This window comes from Haemaphysalis longicornis, unplaced genomic scaffold, assembly GCF_048455015.1.
Source record: "Haemaphysalis longicornis isolate Haplotype H1 unplaced genomic scaffold, Haemaphysalis longicornis Haplotype H1 scaffold_29, whole genome shotgun sequence".
In the NCBI taxonomy this organism is placed as follows: Eukaryota; Metazoa; Arthropoda; class Arachnida; order Ixodida; family Ixodidae; genus Haemaphysalis; species Haemaphysalis longicornis.
This window is the reverse complement of record NW_027526331.1, coordinates 10,026-23,623: the sequence shown is the minus strand read 5'-3', so window position 1 is coordinate 23,623 and position 13,598 is coordinate 10,026. Positions and strand designations below refer to the sequence as shown.

At 44.7% G+C, this 13,598-nt stretch overlaps 1 long non-coding RNA gene across 2 annotated transcripts; it reads left to right on the top strand.

Moving 5' to 3' along the window:
• The first annotated feature begins 907 nt into the window (after window positions 1-907).
• LOC144173097 (uncharacterized) lies at window positions 908-6,715 on the top strand. 2 transcript variants are annotated; one of them, XR_013323154.1, is made up of 6 exons: window positions 908-1,433; window positions 3,596-3,776; window positions 4,229-4,318; window positions 4,432-4,560; window positions 5,931-6,071; window positions 6,529-6,715. It is a non-coding gene; the product is annotated as an uncharacterized LOC144173097 (long non-coding RNA). The 2 variants fall into 2 exon arrangements; XR_013323153.1 differs by having other exon boundaries at window positions 5,931-6,715.
• Window positions 6,716-13,598: the final 6,883 nt, after the last annotated feature.

Genomic DNA, 13,598 nt, shown 5'->3' with positions numbered 1-13,598 from the left:
CTGCGCTCGAGGTGCCCGGCTGACAGCTTAGTTTATACAACTCAGAACGTCTCTTCCACCTATAGCAGAAATATATCGTTTACGCGCATACCCGCGCGCCCTTAATAAATGTTCACCGGCCGGGGACGACCGTGCCTGCCTGAGAGCCTGAGAAATAATACTTCGCAGTACGTGCCTTTCGTGCGGCCGCGCGGCCGCGGCCCGTGATAATCTTCGAGCGGGCCGCAGCAACTACGTCGTCACATCGTCGCGACCGTGAAATAGTTTATCTCGCTGCATCCATAAGTCCTGCGCTCGCATTGCCCGGCTGACAGCAGATCGAGTTTACACTACGCCGCAAAGAACGTCTCTTCGAGCGAAAACAGCTTATAAGCTGTTTTCGCTCGAAGAGACGTTCTTTGCGGCCCGCCCGCAATTGTTCAACGCCCGGAGATGCCTGCCTGAGAAATAGCATAAATATCCTGCCAGCTCGTGCTTTTCGTGCGATCACCGGGCCCCTGAAGCAAATTACAGTCTATGGAGCGACAGTAACAACGTCGTCACATCATCGTGCCCGTGAAATAGTTTACTACGCTGCATCCATAAGTCCTGCGCTCGAGGTGCCCGGCTGACAGCTTAGTTTATACAACTCAGAACGTCTCTTCCACCGATAGCAGACATATCGTTTACGCGCATACCCGCGCGCCTTAATAAATGTTCACCGGCCGGGGACGACCGTGCCTGCCTGAGAAATAATACTTCGCAGTACGTGCCTTTCGTGCGGCCGCGCGGGCCCGTGATAATCTTCGAGCGGGCCGCAGCAACTACGTCGTCACATCGTCGTGACCGTGAAATAGTTTATCTCGCTGCATCCATAAGTCCTGCGCTCGCGGTGCCCGGCTGACAGCCGAGTTTACACTACTCGCAAAGAACGTCTCTTCCAGCGATATCGTTCACGCGCACACACCCGCCCGTAGACGATCATGCGCGCCTGAGAAATAAAGTACGTACTTCGCGTCATCCAGACGTGCTTTTCCGACGCTCGACTGGCCCGGCACAGCGCTATGCCGCGAACATATATTGTCGTCGCCTGGCCGCGTTGCCGTGCGCCGCAGTGCAAAGGTCAAGTTAAGAGGGGGCAACTTCCGTGCCGTAAATTCGCTCGTTGCGCGAAGTGAACTACTTTTTTCTCTTTTTGAAAAGCGAGAGTCAAGCATGCCCCATACACGGGAGGAGTCGGCGTATGTGCGTCTGTCCAATGCCGTTTGCATGCGCGCGTTGCGCGGCCTGGGAAGTCGCGACCCGCGGCTCAGAGGGATGGAGGGTATATATATACGGTCGAACGGATCCTCCAGCGGTCCAAGTATCTCGCACCACACCTGGGCCATGAAGTGCTCTGCGCCGCAGTGCAAAAGTCGAAATGACAGACGACGTCCGGGCCTTTCATTTCATCGGTAAGCAGATTGCATTATTTTCCTGCTTGCGTTGTGCATGCACATATATGTATATATTTTTGTAGTCATTCCACTTTCGATGACCAGCGAGAATAAGTGAACGCATATTTATCTTGCTCATCATAATCCTATCACTAAAGATGAACCATATCTTTGAACCGCTTCGAAAATTGATTTAAAAATATCACTCTGTGCAGATAACAGACTGCACTGGTGTATTCCTGTGTGGGCCATACGTACAACTATTTTGTAAACTTTGAGCTTTACATTGGGTGTAGCATCTTGCAACTTTCCCCTTAAAACAGACCGATGTTTCCGTTGTGCCGATTCACAAATTTTTTCCATGTGTTCATTCCAATTTAAATTATGCGTGATTGTCACCCCGATATACTTGAGCTTATTGGAATGTTGAAGTAGACTATTACTTATTGTGTAAGTAAAGAGCAATGGGTTTTTTTTTTTTTAGACATTGCCATCTAAGCCATATATCAGCATTAATTTTTATGTCTGATCCGGGGCCTTTCATTTCATCGTTAAGCAGATTTTCATCGGTAAGCAGATTGCATTAATTTCCTGCTTGCGTGGTGCATGCACATACTATATGTATGTATTTTTGGAGTCATTCCACTTTCGATGACCAGCAAGAATTTTCAGGAAGTGAACGCATATTTGTTTTGCTCATCATAATCCTATCACTAAAGATGAACCATATCTTTGAATTGCTTCCAATATTGATTTATAAATATCACTTGGTGCGGATAATTCCCGTGGGGGCTATACGTACAACTATTTTGTACACCTTGAGCTTTAAATTGGGTGTAGCATCTTTCAACTTTTCCCCTTAACAGACCGATGTTTGCGTTGTGCCGATTCACAAATTTTTTTCACGTGTTCATTCCAATTTAAATTATGCGTGATTGTGACCCCGATATACTTGAGCTTACTTATTGCTTATTGTGTAAGTAAAGAGCAATGGGGTTTCCTTGTTAGACATTACCATCTCAGCCAATTTATCAACATTTATTTTTATGCCTGACGTACACCAGGCTTCTTTGTACGTTTGCAGGCATTCTTTGCAGGCATTCATTTAACAAAACTTGATCCTGAACATTCTTTAGTGCCACAGTCAGGCAATAATTCGCACATAGACATAGTTGAATGTTAGGATGCAAGAATGTCATTTACGTACAACAGAAAAAAAAAGGTCCTAAAACTGAACTTTGTGGCATACCAGATAAAACCGGTAAAAACAATGAAATGCATTCAGCCAAATGTTTTGATACTGTATGGTCTAACAATTTACACGTGAAGTTGTAAATGTAACAGAATTTCTGGCTGCTGTGAATGCACGGCTGCCTATGTAGGGCGTATGGTTACAGTAACGGCTGTAACTGTTGTTTTATCAAGCTTCCATTATATCGCAATGAGCTGCTAATGTGACTCAACATTTTGTGGTTTTCATCATTTCGAAAGAAAGCGGCAGCACAACAGACTGAATGGGACGAGCAGTAGACAAATACTTGCACTTACTAGCAACCAAATGACAAAACAAATGGGACGGAGGGAGAAGCAGACAAACACGCGCTAACCAAACATTTCATTGCTAGAAAGTGGAAGTATTTGTCTACTTCTCGTCATTTAGTTGCTAGTGTACGCAAGTGTTTGCCTACTTGTTGCCCTGCCTTGTTTGTTGTGCTGCCACTTTTATTTCGAAGTTATGTATAAACCAGCCCAAGTTCCAACTCTCCTGAGCTTCATCAACTATGTATAAATAAGTAGTTCACAGTGCACTTGCAACTATTGTGGAATTCAAGTCTGATGTCAATACGAATGTACTTATCACAGTACATCTTTGCTCGTCATCCCTCTAAGTGGAATGGGAACTAAATGTCTTGAAGTTGCTAGCTCTATTAGGTTATGAAATAAAAAGGCCTTCATTTTATAATACCAACATTACTTGCACTAAAAAACACAGTACACATCTGAACATAGGTATTTAACCTTTAGTGAGATACGAACTCTTCTAGGTGCATTGTCCCTTCATCTGGCCCTATCCTAATCATAGAATTGCTGTTGTTCAACAAAATCTATAGAAATGAAAAACATCGTATACACTAGTTGGTGGTGCATGCATGAAGTGTGTAATACCATTTTTTTTTTAGGTTTCCAAGGGATCCCATTTTGAAAGGAAAATGGGTGAGGGCACTCCGCCGCCCAGATACGTGGTCACCATCAGTAAGAAGCGTTGTGTGCTCTCTCCACTTCAAGGACAGCGATTATATGGCATACCAAAAAGGTGCAAGTCATCTCATGCCTAAGGCAGTGCCATCGCTAAATATAGAGGTACGTGATTTCATGCATCTTGTAAGCTCATGATTTGTCAAGCATACAGTTAGCCATATTTTTGGCAGCTCAGTGGCTACTACGCATACATTACAATTGGTACTCATTCAAGCAATGTGCATGGAAATGTAACTTTCCTCCCATTCATATGCAACTGTTGCAAACCTTCAGGCTCAAGTCTTTTGATTGTATTCAGCCCTATCTTGCCAGGAGCAGCTAGAACAGGATAGCACCTACGCCTTCTTATAATCACCTGACACAAATAACGAGAAAAAGTACAAGTGCCCCATTTGTGTTTGTGATCTGCTACCAATCATTTTCACTGCTTGTGAAGTACATTTCAAAAGAGAAGAGGGTATAATGTTAAGCTGTATTTTGTTTTTGCGCCTGCACTGCATGCGTACTTCAAGGAATGTTGTATTCAATTTCCAAAACCCCCTCAATTACTGCAGATGAATGCAATGGAGAGTGTTGCTGCAGGCGGTGAGTGTGTGGGCGAAGCCGTCCACACCACTGAAATGGCACAGTCTGAAGACGAGCAGGTACAATCGCATGTTCTCAACTGTCTCCAATGAAATAAGATGATCTCGTAAAGACTTTCGTATACCAAGTAGTAATCACTGTTTCTGTATTACACTTCATCTTCTTCCCCCAGGCAGTTACACTGCTACACACAAGAGGGGCCGTGGACGTGTTGGACAGTTCTGTTGCCCGTCCCACTTCCACCTCCACTTGCTCATGGCCACAGTCATCAGAAGACGCTCTGGCAGCTGGGCCATCACAGGTGGCTTATTTTTTCTGTTATTGTATATACTTACCACCGGTAACTAGACCAATTATGTGTAGCTGTAGACTCTAGATGATCTGAAGCAGTTCTTGGTGCAGAGGAGATGACAGTTTGGAGTAGATAAGAAAGTTTTTTGAGCTGACATTAATGTGACAGCTAAACCAGAAAAACCTAGTCACACTACTTACGAAGCTCACCAACAAGTACTATGGAATGTATATATACTGTGCAAACAGAGCTTCTCAAGTCATTTACATCTGTGCGCATACGCTTTGTAGGTAAAATCATTAAGACTTCCATTGGTATGCTTATCGGACTTCTTTAGTGTTATGTCGCACTTGCGTCTCCTTGCTTACATTCTCAGTCTCTTGGCTATTTTCTCTGCACTCTTCGCCTACACTGACTTGGCCTTGGCATATTTGTGTAGTCAACCCCAATTTGCCAGTATAGAGACTGGCAGTGTACCTGATATAGAAGAACTTTTAAGAGACTAGACACAGTGCCACTTACTCCAACAGGTAAACTTACAACACTTCATGCCTATAATTGCCCAGAATCACTGATGTCAGTGACATTGGTGCGCCTGTTTTCATGTACCGTCACACGTACCTCATCCTTATTATAACAAAGCTTTCTATGCCTCACTGATGGTGATGGGACGTGAAAATGCACTTCAGGAGAGCCAGCTTTACACAATGTGTTTTCACAAAGGCTACAACCATCACACACTCCTGCCTCACAGATTTCAATGTTACATGACTATTACTAGACCCAGTCACAAAAACTCATAGAAAATCGTAACATCACATTCAATCAGATCGACGTTGTCGTAGATGTGGCCTTTAGTGGCTGATTTAGATTGTGGATTTTGCATTTGTATCTGGGAAAGATTTATTGGCTGCTCTTCACGTGTCAGAGGACACATGCACTGGGCACAACTTCAGTCAGTTAGAATGGTGGGAAAATTGTGCTGTGAGGGTAAAACGTTCGTCGTGTACACTGGAGGCCCTGCATTAATTCCCACTTGGACTGAACAGCACCGATTTTTTTTTTCAGAGCAACTACAGTACTTTGTTTTCAGAACTTCACTGAAAAAGTTGATGTCAATCTGCACTTTCTTTACTTGGTTTCTATTATTTACTCCATCAGCCGTTTCTTGTGCCTTGTGCAGATATGCTAGAACTTAGTACCGTCACCAATATTATACTTCATGTTATGCTTATTTTGCTTGCTTGTGAACGACTCTTTGCTCAAAGCAGTAGTAAATTTTGCGTGTGTGTGTATTTATCAAGTACTGAAATGCACTTTTTTGCATATGTACGTCCAACAAACTTCTTAAAATGATTGTTTTTTTATGCACTGTTCAGCCATCAAGCGCAACATCATGGGGTGACCCTATGGAGACTGCACAGCCCGCAAGGTCATGGGGTGACCCTATGGAGACTGCACAGCCAACTTTGGCGGCACAAGCAACGTCTTTTCCTTCAACACCGTCAAGGCATCGCATGGTAAAGAAATATGCTGTGTTGTTCAGTATTCTGTGCTGTAAATATTACTTGGGTAGTTTTATGTTGCCTAATAGATATTATTAGATGGGTAATTATCATTATATTAGACATTATCATTAGAATGGTGGGCTCTAATAGTATGCAAAAGGATGCAGTGTACATACCTGGCTTCATAAAAAAATTGCTCGTATGAGACAGTTACAATCTTATTCATCTGGACACACCCTTCAATAACAACAGGTAATACCAAAAACATTTAAAACAATTGAATGGCTATGCACTGGCATACGAGTATATTTCAGGTACACCACTAGGATCTAAATTGCTGGGGAAGGGAGAATAGGATGCATGCCAGGCCATAAAAAATATGGTCCCATGTAGATATACGGAAAAGATCACAATTTCTCCCCCATTTATGTAACTAGAGCAAAGTGCTTAGTTGGTTTTCATTTTGCAGCTGCCGGCCATGGAGGACACTCCGGAAAAGGCATTTTTGAGAAGTGAAGTAAGGCGCTACGCAAACTTGCAGACAGCAAGCAAAAAAAAGATAAAAACTCTGCAGCAGTCTCGACGCCGTCTTGCTCAGAAGGTAGCACACCTTCAGGATGTTATTAAGAATTTGTCGGAAAATCGAATTCTGGCAGATGAAGATGTAGCAACCTTGCAGAGTCTTGCGGGTCGAGGAAGGACCTGCTAATGCGGCAGTTGGCCAGAAAGTCGGGTGCCCCACTCCAAACGACCTATTCACCAGAACTGAGGGCATTTGCATTGACGTTGCATTTTTATTCACCGCGGGCGTATAGATATGTGCGAGCTGTCTTCGACACGTGCTTACCCCATCCAAAGACACTAAGCAAGTGGTACCAATCAGTCGATGGCGCTGCTGGCTTTTCAAAAGAGGCGTTGACTGCATTGGAAATGAAAGTACAGGAAAATTCAAAGAAGGGCTACTCTACACTCTGCAATTTGGTGGTAGACGAAATGGCAATTAGGAGACATGTAGAATGGGATGGGAAAAAATTCTATGGCTATGCAGACGTGGGGACAAAGACAAGTGACGACAGTTTCCCGATTGCCAAAGATGCTTTTGTCTTGATGCTCGTCGCAATCAATGGCAGATGGAAGCTGCCGATTGGTTACTTTTTTGTTGACGGAATCAGTGGGGAACAAAGATGCAATTTGGTGCAGCAAGCTGCCAGCCTTGCCCATGAAAAAGGCGCACACATTGTTGGTATCACTTGCGACGGTGCAGCCTCAAATCTCTCTATGTTGCGCAGCCTTGGCTGCAAGCTAGACTTGCCCGAGCTGGATGCCTCTTTTCCACACCCAGTCACAAAGAAGCCTATCTTCGCCCTTTTGGACCCCTGTCACATGCTAAAGCTCCTCAGGAACACCCTGTGTGACAAAAAGACAATTGTAAATTCGGCAGGCGAAGCAATCATGTGGAAACATATTCAAGAACTCCATGAGGTGCAATACTCCGAGGGATTGCACTTGGCTAATAAACTGAGGCAAGCCCATGTGAACTGGAAAAACCAACCTATGAAGGTCTCACTGGCAGCTCAAACGTTCAGCCAGTCAGTAGCCGATGCCATTGGCGAGTGCAGAGCACGAAAACTTTGGAAATTTCGTAATTCTGCACCCACAGAAGAATTCATCAGGCACGTAAATGATGCATTCGACATACTAAATTCTAGAAGCATGGGTCAGAAAGGGTGGAAGAAACCACTCTACGCAGGAAATGAGGCTCGTGTCACCACACATCTTGAAGAGCTGAAGGCCTACTTTTGCTCTTTGAGAGAGTCTCCAGAAGGTAAGCTCATGACTGAAACCAACAGGAAAACAGGCTTTCTTGGCTTTGTTGTGTGCATGGACAGCATCATCCGCATGTACAATTACCTGGTAAGAGACAACCAGCTCCTTGTCTATCTACCAACATCAAAACTGAGCCAGGACCACTTGGAGCTATTTTTCGGAGCAGTTCGATCATTTGGCCGCTGCAACGACAATCCAACAGCAAAACAATTTGAAGCAGCCTTCAAGCGCCTCATCATCCACAATGAAGTGAAAGATGTTGATGGTGGCAACTGCTTGCCTTTGGAACACATACAGATTCTTTTTGCGAGTAGCTCAGGCGAAAGGCCCGCCTCAATTGATGTTATTAATTTGACTACAGCACAGAGAGGTCCCGATGAGGGTGACTCACTTGTCGAAGACAGCCCTGATATCTTTTTAGACCATGCATACACTGCAGAACCAGGCAAAATTTCTGACCTTGGCGTTTCGATCGTAGCGCATATATCTGGATTTGTAGCTCGAAGCCTGTTGCTGCGCCTGAAGTGCAGTGAATGCTCTTCCGCACTGAAGGTATCCACCGCCCCTCTCATGCCTGCATACTCGCTGATTCGGCGCAAAACACGTGGCGGGCTCATTTATGCCTCGAGTGACGTGCTTACCATTTGCAAACAGACTGAAGCAGAGCTTCGCAGGGCTTTGGTGTACTACTCTTTCCCATCTAAGGGGTTTGTAGCCAAAGTTGTTGTTAACACTTTGACAGCGTTTGTCGGCAAGGACTTTTTCAAAGCACTAGATCAGCACATGCTTGAAAATCATCCATTGGAGTGCCATTCATCTCATCTCGTAAGAGCAATCGTGGAGAAGTATTTGGATGTGAGGCTGCGTCATCTTGCAAAAACAACAACAGAGCGCCTTCACCAGGAAAGGATTCGGCAAAAACACACAAAGTTGACGCAGTTTAAAGGCCAATAAATTTACCAACCATAGCAAACTTCAAATGAGTACTGACACCAAATTTGGGCTTTTGGGTTTTTGCTCAAATGAGCCCTTGCTAGCCCATAAACTAAAAGTGCATACAGTTCAGCATTTCACCGATTATGAATGATAATGCCATTCATAGCATCAGTTTCGGTTTTGGCAGCTGAAAGCCCAAGAGCAGGCATGATTGGGTCTTCTGGGGCTTCATTAACACCACATGTTCCTGCCAAGAAGCCAGTCTTGACCTTGTTATAGGCTTCAAAAGCATCTGAGGCATTTTTACTTGGTTGCCTACCTACACTACGCTGCCCCAGAGTTCAATTAAAGATTAGTCCAGCTATATTCGTCACGTACGTCTAAAACTGGGGGGGCAGTGGGGGCATTACGGTATATGACCTGTAGTACCGGTATATGACCTGTAGCACCGTATGTGACCTGCTGCCAGCTACTTATGTCACGCATCTCCCTAGGCATAGTTGACAACACACAGTAGCTGAGCCACTAGTTCTCGGTCTTTTTAAAATGGAGCAAAACTTTCGATTGAAACTTTGTTACAACCATTGCTTGGTGCCTATAATTTGGAGTACAATGTTCTGGCACCTCCACAAAGCAAACTGTATTAGAAATTGTCCTTTGGTGTCAGTACACGTTTAACTGTGCAATAGGATGTACCTTTCGGATTAAAGCACTCAAATTCCCTCACCATAAAACCACCAACTTTGGCCTGCACCACCAGAGAGGGAACACAGTGCTTGCAACCCCTTAGAGTCAGTTTCTGTGCTAGAAGTATGTGCAATGAAAGGTTACAACGTACCATCATGCTAACCATGCAGCGTGTGCAGTATCATGGTATATGTTGGATATCATTGGCATATCTATGTTGCAGTATTATTGGAGAGCATTGTGGGGCACCCGACTTACTGTATTCCGATACAAATCTAGCGTACATGTGCGTACCACATTTTTCATAACAATGTTCTCACACTAATAATTGACTCGGCAAGCCTCACGGAGTGCGCATGAATAGTTAAATGTCCTAGACTACTGTTATGAGAGTTTCTAGATGTGGTTTTTTTAGCACCCATCATTTGCGTTAATTTTCATAGGACTAATGCTGTCCTTACTGTATAGTGACTTGCTGACAGAGTGCAATATATTTGCTGTTATGAATATTTCTTGCTCGAATTTATTGTTTTGTACTTCTTTATTTTGCGTACAAAAATTTCCTGCGTAACATTGTTAAACTCATGGCATTCAAATTCACTACAAATTGGAAACCGCCAGTGAGTACATGTGTACTTGATTTTACAGAATGTTTTTATAAGATTTATGTGTGAAATGTTTACTTACGTTTGTGCATACAAATACAATATGTGCACATAATTACTTTGAGCAAATTACGGGTATCAAAGTAAAGTGCAGCTCTACATACAAGCCACTATATATACATCAAAATCGCCTTGCTAAGTAGTTACAGTAAGCTAGCCTAGATGGACGCAATTTAGAAAATAAGAATGGTTCTACTTAGTTGTAGGGCCTTGTAACAAATGCCCTTTGATTATTGAAGATGGCTTTATTTTGCCCTCACTCTTGCACCTCCCCCACCTACTGCTAACATTTCCATTGCAGCCTTTGTTTGTGATCAAAGTTTGTCACTTTATATCATATTATCATGCTATTGTCTAGCTTCAGAAGTGTTACTCACATTTTTTTTGTTTCGATACACCATGTGACCTTGATGTATATTTTTCAACATTAAGTTTGTATACCCAGGCTATTTGTGCACAGATAAGGAGCACTTCTTCATCCAAGAATGTCCTCTGAAACAGCTGGACGCTATATATAGGACTGTATTGTGTTGAATATTTTGCTTTAGAGGTGATCGGTCTGTTTATTCATTTGTGTGCAATAAAAAATTATGCTACTCTGAAAAAAGCAACAACTATTCTCCTAAACACAGCAAAATTGAGGCATCGGGGACCCCGAACACAGGGAAAAAAAAAAAGAACCAAGCGGACCAGAGGACCAAAGGAACGCCAAGTTTTCTTTTTGCCGACTTGGAATGAGCGGAATCTCAAATTTCTACTTTACCCCATACGCGCATGTCTTGGACAAAGGAAATCCTAACGCGGAAATATGAACCAGAACACGCAAAATTTAGAAATACTGTTCGTGGGGGTCAAATTATGGCGCGCCAGTGGTATATTTGGACGGCCACATTTCCCAGCTTCGTTAATTAAGCCAGGCGTCCATTTGACTTACATGGGAAGAACGCTACTTGTGCGTTCTGGCTCATATTTTCGTGATCGCGCTTTACTTGTCCATAACTGTACGTATTAAACAAAATTTACCGCAATTGATTCTGTGCAGTGTATTTACAGCTACACACAATAAAGAACAAAACATGGCATTGGGAGTTTTCGTGATCGAGCAGTAGTTTGAAGTTTAATTTTCTGAACACAGAAAAAAAAAGAGGGAAGGCATAAGGAGACTAGCCTGACAGAGGCCTTCCTATAATTAGTGCAGCTTTCTATAATTTACACTGAAGCACTACAAATCTGTTGCTATTTAACCGGATCCACTAGCGATCCTTTTTAGCTGCAGCGCAGGCTCTTTTCGAAGCAATTAACCTTTTTCTTTTTTTTTTTTTCCAATATCGCAGGCGGTCTGGGGCTCTCCACGGTCGGTCAGACCAACGCCTCGGTCAGACTCAAACCGCCGCGCGGCAGGTCGGGTACCACTCGCAATGACATTATGGCACCTACCTTTGAAATCCCTAGTTCAGCGATTTTCCCCCCATTACATTGAATGAGATAAAAACGCACCACAAATGTTCAACAACCGCGCACAGCACGCGCACCACGCGTGTGCGAACTCCCAGCACAGGTAAGCGAAGGTATGCCAGAATGCACGCTGGCGAAACCAAATCTTTTCGCGCTTCCAGAGAACTCTCAGCTGAAGGGGCACTATCGTTGCACACCTACGATGTGAAGGGAAAGTGGCGCCATAACTCCCAACAAAACTTGAATCGCAATCGTCGCAGCAAATGTAGGCCAATGCAAACCGTGAATGCCAACTCCACTGGCAGCCATGACAAGCAGCCTGCTGGAGCCACTAAATGCTACCGCGGGCCTGAGAGTAGTGCTTTTTCCATAATGCATTGCGCGGGACGAGCCCGAGGAGAGGAGAATGCGGCGTCAGAGGAGGTTGGCTTGCCAAAGCTGTGCCGCCTGACGTCATGCTCCCTTCTAACATTTTTCTTCCTCCATGAGTTAAAGGGACGGCGGCGCCGCGGGTGAGGGGAGAGAAAAAAGAGGAGGGCAGCGGAGAAGGAGGGAGCAGTTGGCGCTACCTTAGTTCTTTCAGGGACCTTAGTTAGCACGGGCAACTACCGCCATCCCGCGAAGCCCGACGTAACGAGTGACGGCGCACTCACACGGTTGCCTGTATGCGCGCCTCGCCAGTGAAGACAAGCAATACCGATATGTGGTTTATGAGATGAAGACATACTGTTGTACTCGTTGTTCGTGATCGATGCGTGTGTTGTCTTACGTAGAAACCTTCCTTTCTCGCGATTTTTAAAGTGAGCGTTTTGACTCAACGAAAGCCCGGTTTCAATCACGCACCATGTGTCCAGGGACCTTATGAGAGCGTTTCGGTCCACCAACCGGTCTATGAGGAAATGCGTTAGTTTCTTGACGGGACGCCATCGGTCCCACCAAGAAAGCTTTCGCTTTAAAAACGCCATCCGCGAGCCAACGCAGTTCCTCGTCGTCTGCTGTGCCGCATCACACGGCACGTAACCACACAGGGTAGAGTTTGCGTACTACTTTATCACGCGTTGTCATAGTCTTTGGAGACTTATAGCCTGGAGATGTTTGCACACGTGACGATAAAGGAAGGAAAAATTCACAATTCTACTATCCACATAAAAATACATAAAAAAACTCCCACCTCCCCTCGCGGGAACCCCTGTGTAGATGCGAGGCATAGGGGGTTCACGTTGCAGCGTTGGGCAGCGGAGGAACGGCGCTGGAACGATGGGGCGGAGCGGCGCAGGCACCGCGTTTTATAGCGCGCATAACGGTGAGGGGACGCGCCACCGCCAGTGCGTCTGCCGCGGCTGTGACGCAACACAATCCAACACAATCCACTTTAATCCAATCCAAATCCAATCCATTCCAAGCCAAGCCAATCCAACCCATTTGAATCCAATCGAATGCCCCTCGCGAGAGAGGGGCATCGGAGAGGAGAGGGGGTGAGCGGCGGAGAGTGCAGCTCGCGCGGCGAGGAGAATGGGGGAGGGGCGGACGACAACGACGCCGACGACGCTGCATGGACAAGGCGAGTGAATGAGATGCAGTCGCATCTAAAACAGTATACATTCGCGGACAGCACTGCAGTGTCTTTTATATTTATGTCAACACCAGTGATTCTAGCCAATACAAGGGTACAAAAAAACAGATATACTAGCCATTTGGAAGAAATTCATTTAGACCTGTTTTAATGGAAGGAAATGGCATTAGTGACTTCAGGTATGGAACATGCTGTTGCCGAACAAACAGTAGCGTGATGAGTACATTCTCACCAAATGTGCCTACTACTGGTCTTAAAGAATTTAGTGAGGGAAACCTTTTGGCATTGATGTGTAAAAAAGAATATTCAAGGGCCCTTCCACTCTGTAAAGTCGGAGGGGAGGTGAACGGGTGCCATGAAACTGTTCCACCCTTGTTATTTTTGGGTGGTCAGTAA